The 22,737-nt window shown below is 36.9% G+C and overlaps 1 protein-coding gene across 1 annotated transcript in view; it reads right to left on the minus strand.

Annotated features, from left to right (window-relative positions):
• LOC127865175 (uncharacterized) overlaps window positions 1-22,737 on the minus strand; it is a 77,149-nt gene that overhangs the window by 16,486 nt on the left and 37,926 nt on the right. The gene's annotated exons all lie outside the window — the stretch shown is intronic.

The following is a 22,737-nucleotide window of genomic DNA, read 5'->3' on the forward strand; positions in this document are numbered from 1 at the left end:
ATGGCCATTTTTGACCTTTGAACTCAAAGTGTGACCTTGACCTTGGAGATATCGACGTAATTATTTCGCGCGACACACCGTCCAATGATGGTGAACAAATGTGCCAAATGATTTTAAAATCTGACAATGAACGACATAGTTATGGCCCGGACAAGCTTATTCCGCCAGCCCGCCAGCCAGCCCGCCCGCATTCGCCAATCTAATAACCAGTTTTTTCCTTCGGAAAACCTGGTTAAAAACAGCGTCAAAAGACGTCATTTGGTGCGCTATGACTCTTCAAAAAAATCCCCCAGTCATTTAAAAAAAAAAATTTTTTAATATTGTTTAATTGTTTTAAAACTTTTCCGCACAGATAGTATAATCCCGACTCAAACGATTCCCCAATACATCCGTTTCAACCCGACTCTATTACTGTATACTTACTATTTTTCAAGTTTCTTTTTATTACCTGATAATCCCGTTTATTCCGTTTTTATCAATCTCTTTCTGGTAAATATTTACGATAAAAGCTTTCAGTTATTTCTTTAACACAAACCTTGCCATTTTTTAAGTGACTATTTATAGATTTGATGAAATATTGCCTCTGAATAGAATCTACAGGGTTCGCCAAAACTTGAAAAATCTGTCAGTCATTCGGACTGACAGACTTGAATTTTTTGTCAGTCCGAAACAGTTTCTGTCAGTCCCACTGTCCGACTAAACTATAACAGCAAATCACAACAAAAGAAGTACCTTTAAGATGTTTATTGGTTTTGATCACATTAAAATACAATAAAAGTTCAAACCATGTCCAATGTCTATATTATTAAACAATTATTATATTAATAATAAACCACAGGCATACTTTTTAGACTTCTTTTTGTCAAACTGTTTTTTAACCTCCACAGCTCTACAAATCCGTGTTCTTGAAAAGTTAGGGTGACATCCAATCAAGTTTGACTTAAATGCGCACAGCCATTCACACTACTTTGGATGACTTCAATTTCTGTTTATTAGCCAATTCACAAGGTCTAAAACAACACCTATTGTTAAAATATTTTCTCTTAGCTGAGGTGGTTGATTTCCAGGTTCAATAAAATTAATGCATTTCACACCTATTTCTTGATAGAAAAGCCCATGATAATTACCACCATTCATTCTTGTTGTCTGAAATAACCCAAAACATATTGCTACAAACTATCAACAACAAATCAACACATAAATATCCCTATGTCCGAATTTTAAAATATCCGAAATATAGTACATCGGGTGAAAAATCTAATTTTGATTCAGAAATTGTTGGTATGTAAATAAAAATATATCAATATAATAATGAAACTATTTAACAGAAATGCTCACAAATGCCTGTTGAAACAAGTGTTCATGCGGTTTTTGTTGCGGAGAAATTAAATGGAACAAACAAAATGGCGGACGCACTCGGTTGTTTTTTTTAACATAGACCATTGATTTTGAACTCGGATGTGATAGTCAATTCTAATCCAACTTTAAACATCAAAATGAAGGTAAGAAAAAAAGGATTTTGACAGAAGTTGAACAAAAAGCATTTACCTTATATTAATCCAATAGCACATTATACAATTTGAGTGATCTTTTTGAAACCATTTTTCATCCGATTGTGTCGGTCAGTCGGACCGATTATCTTAAATAACTTGTCGGTCCTGAGAAAAATTTGCCGGTCAGGACCGGCGGACCGACGGTTTTGGCGAACCCTGGAATATGCGTCAATCCCCTGACCTGTTGTTACTCCTATAAATATGAGGTCGCGTATCGTTTAACGTTATTTTGCAATAGCATTGTTCCGACATGAATTCATGTCGGAAGCTTTAACGGCATCAAATTCATATAACAGCACAGAATAATCATGCAATAAATTATTAAACATAAAATATAAACATTATTTTACTAATTGCATTAAAAAAATGTTTATACAAACTTACAAGTAATGATAGTCCAGACCTTAAAACACTACCACTGTTCAAATTCCATATTGTTGCCATATAGCACTGTGTAAATTGAAAGTTGCATAATGTTACCTCATTGGTCGGTTATAAATACATTGTTTCTCTATATATAGTATTCGATTTAGACGAAAATAATAATTTACGTGGAATACGTCATATTAGTTTTCCATTAAAACTTTGATCTTGCCGTGTGTGTTTATGGACGTTATTAATTATGTTATACTTATTTTTGTATTTCATTAAGAATTAGAACGTGTAGCCCTTTTTGTTAACTGTTTTTAGCAAACGATTCCCGGCTAAATAAGACACCGAAAATGGTTAAAGCGACACTTTCATTTAAAGGTTTAATGTGAACAATATTAAATGAAGCCTTTTTTGGTATTAGGCCAAATAAAAAAATAGTCTTGGTTCAGGGAACATGGCCAGAAAAATGTAGGAGGGTAGGTAGGTTTTTCTTTTTTTTTTTTTTTTTTTTTTTTTACCAGTCGACTGATTTCAGGGTGAAAAAGGGTCAGTTAATGCACCCATGATTGTTTAAACACTGACCAAATGATTAACATTGCACATGTGGTATTTAGTCGTTGTATATTATTCAATATTCCTAGCTCTTTATGCACTTCTTCAGGGCTAGCGCTGGCCCAAAATTTCTTTGAGCCAACCATTTTTTGTTTGTCTGTCTGTAATAGTGTGACCTTCATATTCAAAAGTGAACAAGCCATCTTTATCAGTCTCTGGTGTTTGGGGTGTGACCTTCAGAATTTTTTTCATCATGAGACCTGACCTAGTCTCCGACAGGTGCTCAAGAGTCTGAATAGTGGCTGTCAAAAGGAGGGTAACCTCAGAATAGCACAAGTCTTTCTTCTGGTACATTTTTTTATAAAATGGCAATGGGTTTGAGCGCATCGCACAGGAAGTGAGCAGTGTACATAAATTTGAATGTTGCTATTGGTTTGTACAGGCTAAGGGCGTCACAGTACATTGATTTTGATTCATTATCAAAGCGAAGCCAATTAAAAATGTTGTCAAGTTTCCATGACTCTTGGAATGCTCTAGTGTTTTGTGTTTTAATTTATTTTTTTTATGACTCTTTTTCGTCCAAAGACGCTTTAAGGTTAAAGACGCCATGTTAGCGACTGTAGAGACAAAGTGGTTAATTCCATTTTTATAGTAGACTAGATGAATGACTCTTCCTATGTGTTAAAAATACGAAACTTTAATTACAATTAAACCGCGCGTGTTTTTCACATTTTCATTTGATTAAAATACGCTGCTGTCAGTTAGCATAGTGTGCGAGTAAAACAAACAAATTAATTAATTATCATCTTTTCATTTGATTGGAAATTGACAGAAAGTTGTAACATCATCGACATAGAACTAATTATTTAATTATCACTTTTAAATTCAGATCAATAGACAGCTTGGAAATAATTAAATTATTGTCACGCTTCTTTTCATTTTTAATCTTTAATAATACGACATTTGCGACCGGCCGCTATTTTGTTTGCAGACGACAATTTTAACTGTGTATTCAAAGTGCACAGTGTCTGCGCATGAATTACCGAATATTACTCCATAGCTCCACCCATTTTTACATTTCATTATCCCCACGCTTTTTGAAAAAAAGGTGGGGATATTGTGGTTATCTCCGCCGTCCGTCCGTCTGTCCGTCCGTCTGTCCGTCTGTCCGTCCGTCCTGGCCACTATCTCCTCCTACACTAAAAGCACTAGAACCTTGAAACTTACACACATGGTAGCTATGAGCATATGTGCGACTGTGCACTATTTGGAATTTTGATCTGACCCCTGGGTCAAAAGTTATAGCGGTTGGGGTGGGGCCGCGTCAGAAATTATCACTCATTTTTTTAGGTTATTTTACATTTACTTCTTTATTTCTACACCGATTCACTTCAAATTGATACTGGACCTCTCTTATAACAATACGGTCAATCTCAACCATGCATGGCCCCATTCCCAACCCTGGGGCGCCCCGCCCACATAGGCCACACCCACCAAAAATTTCCATTTACTATAATTTTTTCATTTCTACACGGATTCACTTCAAATTGATACTGAACTTTTGTTATGACATTAGGGTCAATCTCAACTATGCATGGCCCCAATCCCAACCCTGGGGCGCCCGCCCACATAGGCCACACCCAGCAAAAAATTCCATTTACTATAATTTTTTCATTTCTACACGGATTCACTTCAAATTGATACTGAACTTTTGTTATGACATTAGGGTCAATCTCAACTATGCATGGCCCCATAACCAACCCTGGGGCCCCGCCCACATAGACCACACCCACCAAAAATTGCCTTTACTATAATTTCTTCATTTCTACACCGATTCACTTCAAATTGATATTGAACTTCTCTTATGACAATACAGTCAATCTCAACTATGCATGGCCCCATTACCAACCCTGGGGCGCCCCGCCCACATAGACCACACCCACCCAAAATTGCCTTTTACTATAATTTCTTCATTTCTACACCGATTCACTTCAAATTGATACTGAACCTCTCTTATGACAATACGGTCAATCTCAACTATGCATGGCCCCATTACCAACCCTGGGGCCCCGCCAACATAGACCACACCCACCCAAAATTGCCTTTTACTATAATTTCTTCTTTTCTACACCGATTCACTTCAAATTGATACTGAACTTCTCTTATGACAATATGGTCAATCTCAACTATTACCAACCCTGGGGAGCCATAAATGATCTTGTCAGGGCCATAACTATGTCGTTCATTGTGGGATTGTAAAATCATTTGGCACATTTGTTCCCCATCATTGGAAATAATAACGTCAATATCTCCAAGGTCAAGGTCAAAAGTCAAATATGGCCATAAATCATCCTGTCCGGGTCATAACAATGTCATTCATTGTCATATATTTATGCCCCCAGAAGGGTGGCATATAGCATTTGAACTGTCTGTCCATCTGTCCGTCCATCCGAAAACTTTAATATTGGCAATATTAAAGATAGCAACTTGATATTTGGCATACATATGTATCTCATGGAGCTGCACATTTTGAGTGATGAAAGGTCAAGGTCATCCTTCAAGGTCAAAGTTAAAAAAACAAAGTAAAGGGAAGTAACAAGCTTTAAAGGGAGATAATTTCTATTTATCATTTGGCAGGTATAGATCATTTTCACAAGGGAAGAAATATCAAATTATTTCCCTTGTGAAAATGATCTGTGCCTGCCAAATGATATAATCCAAAGTGATATAATTTTTTTTATATCAAACCGGCTCATTAGGGGTCGTTGTGTTTCTGAAAAACTTATCTCATGTTATCCCCACGCTTTTTGAAAAGCTAAGCACGCATCTTCACAATAATTTTTTACAACTTAAAGCAAACTCGCGCATTTTTATACTTTTAATGGACGCTGATTTTTGGACATTTAATGGTAGCTGATATACAGGTAATTATTTTTCGTTTCATTTCTTTTTCTATTAATGCCCCCTCTTCTTCGAAGAAGGGGGTATACTGTTTTTGGCCTCTCTGTCATTCTGTACAAAAAATTTAACCTTGCTTAAAGTTTGATAACTTTTGCAATATTGAAAATAGCAACTTGTTCATTTGCCATCCGCTTTTTGAAAAGCTAAGCACGCATCGTCACAATTATTTTTGCAACTTAAAGCAAACTCGCGCATTTTTATACTTTTAATGGACGCCAATTTTTGGACATTTAATGGAAGCTGATATACAGGTAATTATTTTTCGTTTAATTTCTTTTTTCTATTAACGCCCCCTCTTCGTCGAAGAAGGGGGTATACTGTTTTTGGCCTCTTTGTCATTCTGTCCCAAAACTTTAACCTTGCTTAAAGTTTGATAACTTTTGCAATATTGAAGATAGCAAGTTGTTCATTTGCCATCCACGTTTTTGAAAAGCTAAGCATGCATCGTCACAATAATTTTTTACAACTTAAAGCAAACTCGCGCATTTTTATACTTTTAATGGACGCCGATTTTTGGACATTTAATGGTAGCTGATATACAGGTTATTATTTTTTGTTTCATTTCTTTTTTCTATTAATGCCCCCTCTTCTTCGAAAAAGGGGGTATACTGTTTTTGGCCTCTATGTCATTCTGTCCCAAAACTTTAACCTTGCTTAATGTTTGATAACTTTTGCAATATTGAAGATAGCAACTTGTTAATTTGCCATCCATGTGTATCTCATGGAGCTCCACATTTTGAGTGGTGAATAGTCATTTGAGTGGTGAATAGTCAAAGTCAAGGTCATCCTCCAAGGTCAATTATCTCTTTTTTTCTTTCCTTAAACTTTACCATTTGTTAAAGTTTGGTCATATATTTTTTAATACTGAAGATGGCAACTTTATATTTGCAATGCATGTGTATCTCATTGACCTGCACATTTTGAGTTGTAAAACATATTTATCCAAGGTACAGATTTCCAGACATCTAGTGGTGATGTTAACATTGAAAACAATGACTGGTTAACAACCATTTATTTTATTTTCACAATGACTGGTTAACAACCATTTTTTATGCCCCCTTTCGAAGAAAAGGGGGTAAATAGTTTTCGCACTGTCCGTCAGGCTGTCAGGCCGTCAGGCTGTTGGTCTGTCACACTTTTCGTGTCTGCTCTCTAATTCAAATAGTTTTCATTCGATCTTTACCAAACTTGGTCAGAAGTTGTATCCAGACAATATCTAGGTCAAGTTTGAATATGGGTAATGCCGGGTCAAAAACTAGGTCATGGGGTCACTTAGTGCATTTTAAGGATTTAGCATGCTGTCCGCTCTCTAAATTGAAGTAGTTTTCATCCGGTCTCCACCAAATTTGGTCAGAAGTTGTGTCTAGGTCAAGTTTGAATATGGGTCATGTCAGGTCAAAAACTATGTCACGGGTTCACTTAGTGCATTTTAAGGATTTAGTATGGTGTGTCCGTCACACTCTTCGTGTCCGCTCTCTAATTCATATAGTTTTCATTCGATCTTCAACAAACTAACCCAGAAGTTGTATCTAGACAAAATCTAGGCCAAGTTCGAATATGGGTCATGCCAGATAAAAAAAAAATCAATATTTCTATTACGTCCATTGGAACAAAGGGAACAAACTTAATAGTTATTACGTTCCTTTGAAACTAGGGAGAAAACTCAATTCATTTATTACGTCCCTTCAAGCAAGGGAACAAACTGGGTGTAGGCTACTGAACCCATTTGTAGAGACTGCTGCACATCTGAATTTTGCATTAAGACTTTAATCCTGTATTAAACATCCAACATATATGTTTATCAGTTCAGTGTTGAATTTGTTATGAGAAATTAATAATAATATATGTATACTGAATAGTTATAATAATAGTAACAACAACAAACTTTAATTTCAACTTCCCCTTAAAGAAACACTCCTGTCATTTAAATAATAACTATTGGCAACTGGATAGGAAGCAAATAGATAAAATAATTTAAATAATAACTATTTTTTGGCACTACTTTTATGTAGTGACAAAGTTACAGTTGGGGGCATCCGTGTCCTGTGGACACATTTCTTGTTTATTTTCACATTGAATGTAACAAAAGCATGATAAACATGTTTCTTGATCAGGGGAGTTTTGGCTTTCAATGCTCTCCATGAAAATCAAGTGACAGACATTTTTCAGTCTAATGGATCCCATGAGAATTTCATGTATTAAAAGTAAAATAGAGGCCCTGCCTTAACTTTATACATTAAAACACATGATAACAATTTTACACCATTCTCTTTACACCAAATGTATTATATGTATGGGCCTCATATTGATGACCAGTAAACATCATGAAGTCCATGAGGAACAAATGCCCAATTATTCAGTGCATATCGAAATAGACTGCTACCAAGGATAGAAGAGCTTCAAAAAACAAGTTATATTGGACACCAGAAACATGTAAGTATTAATAACAAAACAAATGCTGTAATAATATATAAATACATCATTGCTGCTAGAGTTATCACGTTCATGACTAATTAAACAATTATTAAATATGACAAACAAATAAGTAATATGTAACTTAACTGCTGATAATTACCTACAAGCAAATGCGGTAACTCGTCACATTGCAAGTAGTAGTTATCATATTGCAGTTTTCGAACATAGCACACGGCCGATCGCCCGTGGCGAGTAAAATTACTGCCAGGCAAAAAATTCACATTTATTGCCCACTTTTTTAATCAATTTCATTTATATCCGTGTACTTAGACTGAATGTGCACGCCATTTTTAGCTCATCTATTTTTTGAAAAAAAATTATGAGCTATTGTCATCACCTTGGCGTCGGCGTCGGCGTCCGGTTAAGTTTTGCGTTTAGGTGCACTTTTCTCAGAAAGTATCAATGCTATTGCATTCAAACTTGGTACACTTACTTACTATCATGAGGGGACTGGGCAGGCAAAGTTAGATAACTCTGGCATGCATTTTGACTGAATTATGTGCCCTTTTTATACTTAGAAAATTGAAAATTTTGGTTAAGTTTTGCGTTTAGGTCCACTTTTTTCAGAAAGTATCAATGCTATTGCATTCAAACTTGGTACACTTACTAACTATCATGAGGGGACTGGGCACGCAAAGTTAGATAACTCTGGCGTGCATTTTGACAGAATTATGTGCCCTTTTTATACTTAGAAAATTGAAAATTTTGGTTAAGTTTTGTGTTAAGGTCCATTTTATTCCTTAAGTATCAAAGCTATTGCTTTCATACTTGCAACACTTACTAACTACCGTAAGGGGACTGTGCAGGCAAAGTTATGTAACTCTGACTGGCATTTGGACGGAATTATGGGCCCTTTATACTTAGAAAATTGAAAGTTTGGTTACGTTTTGTGTTTTGGTCCACTTTACCCCTAAAGTATCATAGATATTGCTATCATACTTGGAACACTCGCAAACTATCATAAGGGTACAGTAAAAGGACAAGTTGCATAACTCTGGATGTCATTTTTACGGAATTATGGCCCTTTTTTGACTTAGTAACTTTGAATATATGGTTAAATTTTGTGTTTCGATCCACTTTACTTCTTAAGTATCAAGGCTATTGCTTTCAAACTTCAAATACTTTCATGCTATCATGAGGTTACTGTACCTGGCAAGTTGAATTTTACCTTGACCTTTGAATGACCTTGACTCTCAAGGTCAAATTATTAAATTTCTCTAAAATTGCCATAACTTCTTTATTTATGATTAGATTTGATTGATACTTTGACAAAACTACTCTTACCTGACATACCACAATAGACTCCACCCAAACCATCGCCCGTGCCCCCCCCCCCCCCCCCCCCCAACCCCCCCCCCCTATTTTTTTTTTTTTTTTTTTTTTTTTTTTTTAAGATCATCTCACAAATGACCACCACACCCTCACACTATACCCCCCCCCCACCCCCTCCCCAATTTTTTTTTAAACGGTTAAAAAACAAAACTATTTATTTTGATTATTTTATGTTTGAAATACCGTCCAACCATCGCACCCAAGAATCCCCCCCCCACCCCCCCCTCCCCCCACCCAAATCCCCCCCCCCCCTATTTTTTTATTTTTTTATGAAACGGTTAAAAAACACAAATATTAATTTTTATTATTTTATGTTTGAAATACCGTCCAACCATCGCACCCAAGAGTCCCCCCCCCACCCCCCCCCCCGATTTTTTTTTTCCTTTTTTTCGCAATTTTGGAAAAAAATGTAATAAATGTCCACACCCCCACACAATGCACCGCTCTTCACTCCACCCCTCCCTCCTTTGTGATTGAAAATGAGAGTCCCTTCACCTTTAAAAAGAAAATAGATGAGCGGTCTGCACCCGCAAGGCGGTGCTCTTGTTTTCAACTACATTATGAAATGCAATTGAGTTTTTGTTTTGCTGTTGCATTTTTTTCCCACTTTCTAGCAACAAAAATATAACAATTACAAAAAGGAACGGTTTAATGTGGAACTATGTTTAGCTCGACTATTATATATGAAATATATATAGTGGAGCTATCCTACTCACCCCTGCGTCGGCGTTAGCGTGCCCGTGAGCGTTGGAATGATTAAGTTTGCGTACCACCTCAAATATTGTCTATGTCCCTTGACATATTGCTTTTATATTTTGCATACTTCTTTACCAACATGACCCCAATCTATAAACAACAGCAGACAACTATAATAAGCATTTTGTAAGAATTATGGCTCTTTTTATGTCCACCAGTATTGATATTGAACTTCTCTTATGACAATACAGTCAATCTCAACTATGCATGGCCCCATTACCAACCCTGGGGCGCCCCGCCCACATAGACCACACCCACCCAAAATTGCCTTTTACTATAATTTCTTCATTTCTACACCGATTCACTTCAAATTGATACTGAACCTCTCTTATGACAATACGGTCAATCTCAACTATGCATGGCCCCATTACCAACCCTGGGGCCCCGCCAACATAGACCACACCCACCCAAAATTGCCTTTTACTATAATTTCTTCTTTTCTACACCGATTCACTTCAAATTGATACTGAACTTCTCTTATGACAATATGGTCAATCTCAACTATTACCAACCCTGGGGAGCCATAAATGATCTTGTCAGGGCCATAACTATGTCGTTCATTGTGGGATTGTAAAATCATTTGGCACATTTGTTCCCCATCATTGGAAATAATAACGTCAATATCTCCAAGGTCAAGGTCAAAAGTCAAATATGGCCATAAATCATCCTGTCCGGGTCATAACAATGTCATTCATTGTCATATATTTATGCCCCCAGAAGGGTGGCATATAGCATTTGAACTGTCTGTCCATCTGTCCGTCCATCCGAAAACTTTAATATTGGCAATATTAAAGATAGCAACTTGATATTTGGCATACATATGTATCTCATGGAGCTGCACATTTTGAGTGATGAAAGGTCAAGGTCATCCTTCAAGGTCAAAGTTAAAAAAACAAAGTAAAGGGAAGTAACAAGCTTTAAAGGGAGATAATTTCTATTTATCATTTGGCAGGTATAGATCATTTTCACAAGGGAAGAAATATCAAATTATTTCCCTTGTGAAAATGATCTGTGCCTGCCAAATGATATAATCCAAAGTGATATAATTTTTTTTATATCAAACCGGCTCATTAGGGGTCGTTGTGTTTCTGAAAAACTTATCTCATGTTATCCCCACGCTTTTTGAAAAGCTAAGCACGCATCTTCACAATAATTTTTTACAACTTAAAGCAAACTCGCGCATTTTTATACTTTTAATGGACGCTGATTTTTGGACATTTAATGGTAGCTGATATACAGGTAATTATTTTTCGTTTCATTTCTTTTTCTATTAATGCCCCCTCTTCTTCGAAGAAGGGGGTATACTGTTTTTGGCCTCTCTGTCATTCTGTACAAAAAATTTAACCTTGCTTAAAGTTTGATAACTTTTGCAATATTGAAAATAGCAACTTGTTCATTTGCCATCCGCTTTTTGAAAAGCTAAGCACGCATCGTCACAATTATTTTTGCAACTTAAAGCAAACTCGCGCATTTTTATACTTTTAATGGACGCCAATTTTTGGACATTTAATGGAAGCTGATATACAGGTAATTATTTTTCGTTTAATTTCTTTTTTCTATTAACGCCCCCTCTTCGTCGAAGAAGGGGGTATACTGTTTTTGGCCTCTTTGTCATTCTGTCCCAAAACTTTAACCTTGCTTAAAGTTTGATAACTTTTGCAATATTGAAGATAGCAAGTTGTTCATTTGCCATCCACGTTTTTGAAAAGCTAAGCATGCATCGTCACAATAATTTTTTACAACTTAAAGCAAACTCGCGCATTTTTATACTTTTAATGGACGCCGATTTTTGGACATTTAATGGTAGCTGATATACAGGTTATTATTTTTTGTTTCATTTCTTTTTTCTATTAATGCCCCCTCTTCTTCGAAAAAGGGGGTATACTGTTTTTGGCCTCTATGTCATTCTGTCCCAAAACTTTAACCTTGCTTAATGTTTGATAACTTTTGCAATATTGAAGATAGCAACTTGTTAATTTGCCATCCATGTGTATCTCATGGAGCTCCACATTTTGAGTGGTGAATAGTCATTTGAGTGGTGAATAGTCAAAGTCAAGGTCATCCTCCAAGGTCAATTATCTCTTTTTTTCTTTCCTTAAACTTTACCATTTGTTAAAGTTTGGTCATATATTTTTTAATACTGAAGATGGCAACTTTATATTTGCAATGCATGTGTATCTCATTGACCTGCACATTTTGAGTTGTAAAACATATTTATCCAAGGTACAGATTTCCAGACATCTAGTGGTGATGTTAACATTGAAAACAATGACTGGTTAACAACCATTTATTTTATTTTCACAATGACTGGTTAACAACCATTTTTATGCCCCCTTTCGAAGAAAAGGGGGTAAATAGTTTTCGCACTGTCCGTCAGGCTGTCAGGCCGTCAGGCTGTTGGTCTGTCACACTTTTCGTGTCTGCTCTCTAATTCAAATAGTTTTCATTCGATCTTTACCAAACTTGGTCAGAAGTTGTATCCAGACAATATCTAGGTCAAGTTTGAATATGGGTAATGCCGGGTCAAAAACTAGGTCATGGGGTCACTTAGTGCATTTTAAGGATTTAGCATGCTGTCCGCTCTCTAAATTGAAGTAGTTTTCATCCGGTCTCCACCAAATTTGGTCAGAAGTTGTGTCTAGGTCAAGTTTGAATATGGGTCATGTCAGGTCAAAAACTATGTCACGGGTTCACTTAGTGCATTTTAAGGATTTAGTATGGTGTGTCCGTCACACTCTTCGTGTCCGCTCTCTAATTCATATAGTTTTCATTCGATCTTCAACAAACTAACCCAGAAGTTGTATCTAGACAAAATCTAGGCCAAGTTCGAATATGGGTCATGCCAGATAAAAAAAAATCAATATTTCTATTACGTCCATTGGAACAAAGGGAACAAACTTAATAGTTATTACGTTCCTTTGAAACTAGGGAGAAAACTCAATTCATTTATTACGTCCCTTCAAGCAAGGGAACAAACTGGGTGTAGGCTACTGAACCCATTTGTAGAGACTGCTGCACATCTGAATTTTGCATTAAGACTTTAATCCTGTATTAAACATCCAACATATATGTTTATCAGTTCAGTGTTGAATTTGTTATGAGAAATTAATAATAATATATGTATACTGAATAGTTATAATAATAGTAACAACAACAAACTTTAATTTCAACTTCCCCTTAAAGAAACACTCCTGTCATTTAAATAATAACTATTGGCAACTGGATAGGAAGCAAATAGATAAAATAATTTAAATAATAACTATTTTTTGGCACTACTTTTATGTAGTGACAAAGTTACAGTTGGGGGCATCCGTGTCCTGTGGACACATTTCTTGTTTATTTTCACATTGAATGTAACAAAAGCATGATAAACATGTTTCTTGATCAGGGGAGTTTTGGCTTTCAATGCTCTCCATGAAAATCAAGTGACAGACATTTTTCAGTCTAATGGATCCCATGAGAATTTCATGTATTAAAAGTAAAATAGAGGCCCTGCCTTAACTTTATACATTAAAACACATGATAACAATTTTACACCATTCTCTTTACACCAAATGTATTATATGTATGGGCCTCATATTGATGACCAGTAAACATCATGAAGTCCATGAGGAACAAATGCCCAATTATTCAGTGCATATCGAAATAGACTGCTACCAAGGATAGAAGAGCTTCAAAAAACAAGTTATATTGGACACCAGAAACATGTAAGTATTAATAACAAAACAAATGCTGTAATAATATATATAAATACATCATTGCTGCTAGAGTTATCACGTTCATGACTAATTAAACAATTATTAAATATGACAAACAAATAAGTAATATGTAACTTAACTGCTGATAATTACCTACAAGCAAATGCGGTAACTCGTCACATTGCAAGTAGTAGTTATCATATTGCAGTTTTCGAACATAGCACACGGCCGATCGCCCGTGGCGAGTAAAATTACTGCCAGGCAAAAAATTCACATTTATTGCCCACTTTTTTAATCAATTTCATTTATATCCGTGTACTTAGACTGAATGTGCACGCCATTTTTAGCTCATCTATTTTTTGAAAAAAAATTATGAGCTATTGTCATCACCTTGGCGTCGGCGTCGGCGTCCGGTTAAGTTTTGCGTTTAGGTGCACTTTTCTCAGAAAGTATCAATGCTATTGCATTCAAACTTGGTACACTTACTTACTATCATGAGGGGACTGGGCAGGCAAAGTTAGATAACTCTGGCATGCATTTTGACTGAATTATGTGCCCTTTTTATACTTAGAAAATTGAAAATTTTGGTTAAGTTTTGCGTTTAGGTCCACTTTTTTCAGAAAGTATCAATGCTATTGCATTCAAACTTGGTACACTTACTAACTATCATGAGGGGACTGGGCACGCAAAGTTAGATAACTCTGGCGTGCATTTTGACAGAATTATGTGCCCTTTTTATACTTAGAAAATTGAAAATTTTGGTTAAGTTTTGTGTTAAGGTCCATTTTATTCCTTAAGTATCAAAGCTATTGCTTTCATACTTGCAACACTTACTAACTACCGTAAGGGGACTGTGCAGGCAAAGTTATGTAACTCTGACTGGCATTTGGACGGAATTATGGGCCCTTTATACTTAGAAAATTGAAAGTTTGGTTACGTTTTGTGTTTTGGTCCACTTTACCCCTAAAGTATCATAGATATTGCTATCATACTTGGAACACTCGCAAACTATCATAAGGGTACAGTAAAAGGACAAGTTGCATAACTCTGGATGTCATTTTTACGGAATTATGGCCCTTTTTTGACTTAGTAACTTTGAATATATGGTTAAATTTTGTGTTTCGATCCACTTTACTTCTTAAGTATCAAGGCTATTGCTTTCAAACTTCAAATACTTTCATGCTATCATGAGGTTACTGTACCTGGCAAGTTGAATTTTACCTTGACCTTTGAATGACCTTGACTCTCAAGGTCAAATTATTAAATTTCTCTAAAATTGCCATAACTTCTTTATTTATGATTAGATTTGATTGATACTTTGACAAAACTACTCTTACCTGACATACCACAATAGACTCCACCCAAACCATCGCCCGTGCCCCCCCCCCCCCAACCCCCCCCCCCCTATTTTTTTTTTTTTTTTTTTTTTTTTTTTTTTTAAGATCATCTCACAAATGACCACCACACCCTCACACTATACCCCCCCCACCCCCTCCCCAATTTTTTTTTTAAACGGTTAAAAAACAAAACTATTTATTTTGATTATTTTATGTTTGAAATACCGTCCAACCATCGCACCCAAGAATCCCCCCCCCACCCCCCCCCCTCCCCCCACCCAAATCCCCCCCCCCCCTATTTTTTTTTTTTTTTTAAGATCATCTCACAAATTACCACCACACCCTCACACTATACCCCCCCCCACCCTCACCCCCCCCTATTTTTTTATTTTTTTTATGAAACGGTTAAAAAACACAAATATTAATTTTTATTATTTTATGTTTGAAATACCGTCCAACCATCGCACCCAAGAGTCCCCCCCCCCCCACCCCCCCCCCCGATTTTTTTTTTTCCTTTTTTTCGCAATTTTGGAAAAAAATGTAATAAATGTCCACACCCCCACACAATGCACCGCTCTTCACTCCACCCCTCCCTCCTTTGTGATTGAAAATGAGAGTCCCTTCACCTTTAAAAAGAAAATAGATGAGCGGTCTGCACCCGCAAGGCGGTGCTCTTGTTTTCAACTACATTATGAAATGCAATTGAGTTTTTGTTTTGCTGTTGCATTTTTTTCCCACTTTCTAGCAACAAAAATATAACAATTACAAAAAGGAACGGTTTAATGTGGAACTATGTTTAGCTCGACTATTATATATGAAATATATATAGTGGAGCTATCCTACTCACCCCTGCGTCGGCGTTAGCGTGCCCGTGAGCGTTGGAATGATTAAGTTTGCGTACCACCTCAAATATTGTCTATGTCCCTTGACATATTGCTTTTATATTTTGCATACTTCTTTACCAACATGACCCCAATCTATAAACAACAGCAGACAACTATAATAAGCATTTTGTAAGAATTATGGCTCTTTTTATGTCCACCAGTATATACTGGGGGACATATTGTTTTTGCCCTGTCTGCCTGTCTGTTGGTCTGTTGGTCTGTCTGTTGGTTTGCGCCAACTTTAACATTGGCCATAACTTTTTCAATATTGAAGATAGCAACTTGATATTTGGCATGCATGTGTATCTCATGGAGCTGCACATTTTGAGTGGTCAAAGGTCAAGGTCATCCTTCAAGGTCAAAGGTCAAATTTATGGGTCAAAATCGCTCAAAAGTGGACATAGTGTTTCACAAACACATCTTGTTCCACTTAGAATATGCATATTATTGATGAACCTATGTTAAAAGTTTCCGTACCACCTCATATATTTTCCATGTCCCTTGACATATTGCTTTCATATTTTGCATACTGCTTAACCAACATGATCCTAATCTATAAACAAGAGCAGACAACTGTATCAAGAATTTTGTTAGAATTTTGTCCCCTTTTTATACTTAGAAAATTTAAAATTTGCTTAAGTTTTGTGTTTAGGTCCACTTTTTTATGCTCCCCCAAAATATTTGGGGGAAGCATATAGTCGCCGCTTCGTGTGTGTGTGTGTGTGTCCATCCAGATTTTTGTCCGTGCTATTTCTCAGCAACTTATGACCGGAATTCAATGAAACTTTTTGGGAAGCTTCACTACCAAGAGGAGATGTGCATATTATCAGCGGGTTCTGGTCGGGTGATTTTTCACAGAGTTATGGCCCTTTGAAATTTACCATTAACTGTGCATAAAGTGCAATTCTTGTCCCGGCTATTTCTCAGCAACTAATGACCGGACTTCAATGAAACTTTATGGGAAGCTTAACTACCAAGAGGAGATGTGCATATTATCAGCCAGTTCTGGTCGGATGATTTTTCACAGAGTAATGGCCCTTTTAAATTTTCATTTAACTGTACATATAGTGCAATTCTTGTCCGGGCTATTTTTTCAGCAACTAATGACCACAATTCAATGAAACTTTATGGTAAGCTTCACTACCAGCCGTTTCTGGTCGGATGATTTTTCACAGACTTATGGCCCTTTGGAATTTTCCATTGTACATTTAGTGCAATTCTTGTCTGAGCTATTTCTCAGGAACTTATTACGGGAATTCAATGAAACTTTATGGGAAGCTTCACTACCAACAGGAGATGTGCATTTTATCAGCCGGTTATGGTCTGATGATTTTTCACAGAGTAACAGCCCTTTGAAATTTTCCATTGTACATATAGTGCAATTCCTGTCAGAGCTATTTTTCAGCAACTTATTACGGGAATTCAATGAAACTTTATGGGAAGCTTTACTACCAACAGGAGATGTGCATATTATCAGCCGGTTATGGTCGGATGATTTTTCACAGAGTTATGACCTTTTGAAATTTTCTATAAACTGTACATATAGTGCAATTCTTGTCAGGGCTATTTCTCCCCAACTACTGACTGGAATTTATTGAAGCTTTATGGAAAGCTTAACTACCTTGAGGAGATGCGCATGTTATAAGTGGGTTCTGGTTAGATGATTTATTTAGAGAGTTATGGCCCTATGAAATTTTTAAGTTGCTTAACCATCCATCGTTCTATTTTGTCCAAAGTAATGCCCCTCAAGACGTTTCCTTTTATCTGAATATATAGTGCAATAATGTGACAAAAAAAACTTTGGGGAGCATCACCCGTTTCCGACGGTTTCTTGTTCCTAAAGTAGCAAAGCTATTGCTTTCATACTTGCAACACTTACTAACTATAATATGGGGACTGTGCAGGCTTAGTTATGTAACTCTGACTGGCATTTTGACATAATTATGGCCCCTTTTATATTTAGAAAATTGAAAATTTGGTTAAGTTTTGTGTTTTGGTCCTTTTTACTCCTTAAGTATCATAGCTATTGCTTTCAGAATTGGATCATTCGCTAACTATCATGAGGGGACTGTACCAGACAAGTTGCATAACTCTATTTGGCATTTTGACGTAATTATGGCCCTTTTTTTGACTTGTGACTATTTTGTTAAATTTTGTGCTTAGATCCACTTAACTTCTAAATTATCAAGGCTATTGCTTTTAAACTTCAAATACTTTCATATTATCATGAGGGTACTGTACCTGGCAAGTTGAATTTGACCTTAACCTTTGAATTACCTTGACTCTCAAGGTCAAATTATTAAATTTGGCTAAAATTGCCATAACTTCTTTATTTATGATCATTTTTAACCAGGTTTTTAACCAGGTTTTCCGAAGGAAAAAACTGGTTATTAGATTGGCGAATGCGGGCAGGCTGGCTGGCTGGCGGAATAAGCTTGTCCGGGCCATAACTATGTCGTTCATTGTCAGATTTTAAAATCATTTGGCACATTTGTTCACCATCATTGGACGGTGTGTCGCGCGAAATAATTACGTCGATATCTCCAAGGTCAAGGTCACACTTTGAGTTCAAAGGTCAAAATTTGCAATAAATGAGCTTGTCTGGGCCATAACTATATCATTCATTGTGAGATTTTACAATGATTTGGCACATTTGTTCACCATCATGGGACGGTGTGTCACACGAAAGAATCACGTCAATATCTCCAATGTCAAGGTCGCCACGACTAAAAATAGATTTAAAAAAAAAAAAAAAATTACAAAGGGGGTTAATTTTTTTGGGTCATTTCAAAAGTTCAGTTTGAGTTTTCTCCCTTTATCAGATTTTTTTTTCACAATGAAAACCTGGTTTTGTGACAATTTTGTCCCTTGTTTAATCATACTTTGACAAAACAACTCTTACCTGACAAACCACAATGGACTCAACCCAAACCATTCACCATGCCCCACCCCAGATCTCCCATTTTTGTTTCCCTTTTTAACCAGGTTTTCCGAAGGAAAAAACTGGTTATTAGATTGGCGAATGCGGGCGGGCTGGCTGGCTGGCTGGCTGGCGGGCTGGCTGGCTGGCTGGCTGGCTGGCTGGCTGGCTGGCTGGCGGGCTGGCGGAATAAGCTTGTCCGGGCCATAACTATGTCGTTCATTGTCAGATTTTAAAATCATTTGGCACATTTGTTCACCATCATTGGACGGTGTGTCGCGCGAAATAATTACGTCGATATCTCCAAGGTCAAGGTCACACTTTGAGTTCAAAGGTCAAAAATGGCCATAAATGAGCTTGTCCGAGCCATAACTATGTCGTTCATCGTCAGATTTTAAAATCATTTGGCACATTTGTTCACCATCATTGGACGGTGTGTCGCGCGAAATAATTACGTCGATATCTCCAAGGTCAAGGTCACACTTTGAGTTCAAAGGTCAAAAATGGCCATAAATGAGCTTGTCCTGGCCATAACTATGTCATTCATTGTGAGATTTTAAAATCATTTGGCACATTTGTTCACCATCATGGGACGGTGTGTCCCACGAAAGAATCACGTCAATATCTCCAATGTCAAGGTCGCCACGACTAAAAATAGACTTAAAAAAAAAAAAATTACAAAGGGGGTTAATTTTGTTTGGTCATTTCAAAAGTTCAGTTTGAGTTTTCTCCCTTTATCAGATTTTTTTTTCACAATGAAAACCTGGTTTTGTGACAATTTTGTCCCTTGTTTTTCTTATTTTTGAAAGATCATCTAATAAATGACCACACCCCCACATTATTCACCCTCTCCGTCCCGCCCCCTACCCAATAAGATTTTTTTTTGAAACATGGTTAAAAAAACACATATTTATTGTTATTATTTTATTTTTGAAAGACTGTGGCCAACCATCCCACCAAAGCTATTGCTATCAAACTTGAAATATTATCTTATTAGTTATGCCCCCCCTTACGAAGAAGAGGGGGTATATTGTTTTGCACATGTCGGTCGGTCGGTCAGTCCGTCCGACAGATGGTTTCGGGATGATAACTCAAGAACGCTAAGGCCTAGGATCATGAAACTTCAAGGTCACAGTGACTCGAAATCGTAAAATGGTTTCCGGATGATAACTCAAGAATGCTAAGGCCTAGGATCATGAAACTTCATAGGTACATTGATCATGACTGGCAGATGACCCCTATTGATTTTCAGATCACTAGGTCAAGGTCAAGGTCACAGTAACTCTAAATTAAATAGTAAAATGGTTTCCAGATGATAACTCAAGAATGCTTACACCTAGGATCATGAAACTTCATAGGTACATTGATCATGACGGGCAGATGACCTCTATTGATTTTAAGGTCACTAGGTCAAAGGTCAAGGTCACAGTGACTCGAAATACTAATATGGTTTGTGGATGATATCTCAAGAATGCTTACGCCTAGGATCATGAAACTTCATAGGAACATTGATCATGACTGGCAGATGACCCCTATTGATTTTCAGGGCACTAGGTCAAGGTCACAGTGACTCGAAACAGTAAAATGGTTTCCGGATGATAACTCAAGAATGCTTAGGCCTAGGATCATGAAATTTTATAGGTATATTGATCATGAATGGCAGATGACCCCTATTAATTTTCAGGTCACTAGATCAAAGGTCACATAGACTCGAAACCGAAAATTTGGTTTCCTGATGATAACCCAAGAATAATTAGGCCTAGGTCATGAAACTTCATAGGTACATTGATCATGACTGCCAGATGACCCCTATTGATTTTCAGGTCACTAGGTCAAAGGTCAAGGTTACAAAAAACGTATTCACACAATGGCTGCCACTACAACTGACAGCCCATATGGGGGCATGCATGTTTTACAATCAGCCCTTGTTTGTTTTATGTATTTACAAATGTTCAATAGATTACATGGAAAATATACCTGAACTCTGAATTGTCTAAAATGTACCACTTCTTTAAAACATAAGTGATTAAAATGTTTCAATTATGGTCCTCTTTCAGTTAGAATATGACCATATTACCTTGACCTTATTGAATATGAACAATTTCCCCATGACGGCTTTCGTTATGCTGTCAAGCACTCGGAATAGTCGAGCGTGCTGTCCTCTGACAGCTCTTGTTTACGTGACACAATCGGTCGTTATTCAGTCGTTAGGCTTGTTGCGTTCAATATTATTTTGTTATGTCAGTTAAATCATTTTTAGCTCGACTATTATATATTAAATATATGTAGTGGAGCTATCCTACTCACCCCGGCATCGCCGTTCCCGTTTCCCGCTAGCGTTAGCGTGCAAATGTTACAGTGTGTACTACCCCAAATATTTCTTATGTCCTTTTGACATATTGCTTTTACATTTTGCATACTTCTTTACCAACATGACCCCAATCTATAAACAAGAGCAGACAACTGTCTCAAGCATTTTGTAAGAATAATGGCCCCTTTGATACTTAGAATATGCATATTATTGATAAATCTATGTAAAAGTTTGCGTACCACCTCAAATATTTTCTATGTCCTTTGACATATTGCTTTCATATTTTGCATACTTCTTTACCAACATGATCCCAAACTATAAACAAGAGCAGACAACTGTATCAAGCATTTTGACATAATTATGGCCCCTTTTATACTAATAATTGAACATTTTGCTTATATTGCCATAACTTCTTTATTAATGATCACATTTGATTCATACTTTGACAAAACAACACTTACCTGACATACCACAATGCACTCCACCCAAACCATCCCCCCTGCCCCACCCCATAATCCCCCCCCCATTTTTTTTTTTTCCCTTTTTTTTGAAAGATCATCTATTAAATGACCACACACCCACATTATACCCCCCCCCTCTCAATGATGGCTTAAGTTATACTGTCAAGCACTCGAATAGTTGAGCGCGCTGTCCTCTGACAGCTCTTGTGAACCAGGTTTTCCAAAGGAAAAAGCTGGTAATGACATTGGCGAAAGTCGGAGGGCGGGTGGGCTGGCGGGCGGAACAAGCTTGTCTGGGCCATAACTTTGTCGTTCATTGTCAGATATTAAAATCATGTGGCACATTTGTTCACCATCATTAGACGGTGTGTCGCCTGAAAGAATTACGTCGATATCTCCAAGGTCAAGGTCACACTTTGAGTTCAAAGGAAAAAAATGGTCATAAATGAGCTTGTCCGGGCCATAACTATGTCATTCATTGTGAGATTTTAAAATCATTTTGCACATTTGTTCGCCACCATTGGATGGTGTGTTGCGCGAAATAATTACGTCAATATCTCCAAGGTCAAGGTCGCCACGACTAAAAATAGATTGATTTTGAAACAAGGGGGGTTACTTTGAACAATCAGTAACAATGCACATGTTGAGTTGGTCTCCCTTTATCATACTTTTTATGCCCCCGGTAGGGTGGCATATAGTGATCGCACTATCCGTCTGTCCTTCTGAAATTCTGTCACACTTTGCATTTAGGTTTCGAAAAATGCTCATAACTTCTATGTCCCTTGAGATATAGCCTTCATATTTGGTATGCATGTGTATATGGACAAGGCCTTTCCATACGCACACAAATTTTGACCCCTGGGACCTTGACCTTGAAGTATGGGTCTGCGTTAAGGTTTCAAAATCTGCGTTAAGGATTCGAAAAATGCTCATAACTTCTATGTCCCTTGAGATATAACCTTCATATTTGGTATGCATGTGTATATGGACAAGGCCTTTCCATACGCACAAATATTTTGACCCCTGTGACCTTGACCTTGAAGTAAGGGTCTGCATTTAGGTTTTAAAATCTGTGTTTAGGTTAAGAAAAATGCTCATAACTTCTATGTCCCTTGAGATATAACC

The sequence above is a fragment of the Dreissena polymorpha genome, chromosome 1 (genome assembly GCF_020536995.1).
Source record: "Dreissena polymorpha isolate Duluth1 chromosome 1, UMN_Dpol_1.0, whole genome shotgun sequence".
Classification (NCBI taxonomy): domain Eukaryota; kingdom Metazoa; phylum Mollusca; class Bivalvia; order Myida; family Dreissenidae; genus Dreissena; species Dreissena polymorpha.